Source organism: Copadichromis virginalis, linkage group LG3 (assembly GCF_057382275.1).
Source record: "Copadichromis virginalis isolate Kocher_CV1m ecotype Utaka linkage group LG3, C_Virginalis_male_GT1.1, whole genome shotgun sequence".
Lineage (NCBI taxonomy): Eukaryota > Metazoa > Chordata > Actinopteri > Cichliformes > Cichlidae > Copadichromis > Copadichromis virginalis.
Window position 1 is genome coordinate 3,029,243 of NC_140620.1, and position 230 is coordinate 3,029,472.

A 230-nucleotide genomic window follows, 5' to 3' on the forward strand; every position below is an offset into this window, starting at 1 on the left:
CAAACATCCAGCTGTGCTGGAAATGTTTGCAGAGCTCCAAACTCTTTGGCTTTCTGCAGAGCAAGTATGGAAGAAGCACCTGAGCTAACTTCAGTTTAGACGATATGAGGAAAAATGCTGCTTCCCAAAGTTTCCTACAAGTATCCAGTTTATATTTAGAGAAGCAAAGGCTCTTTATCCTGACAACTACTCCCTGGTGGATCCCTGTCCTGTGACAGCAGCAAAGACTG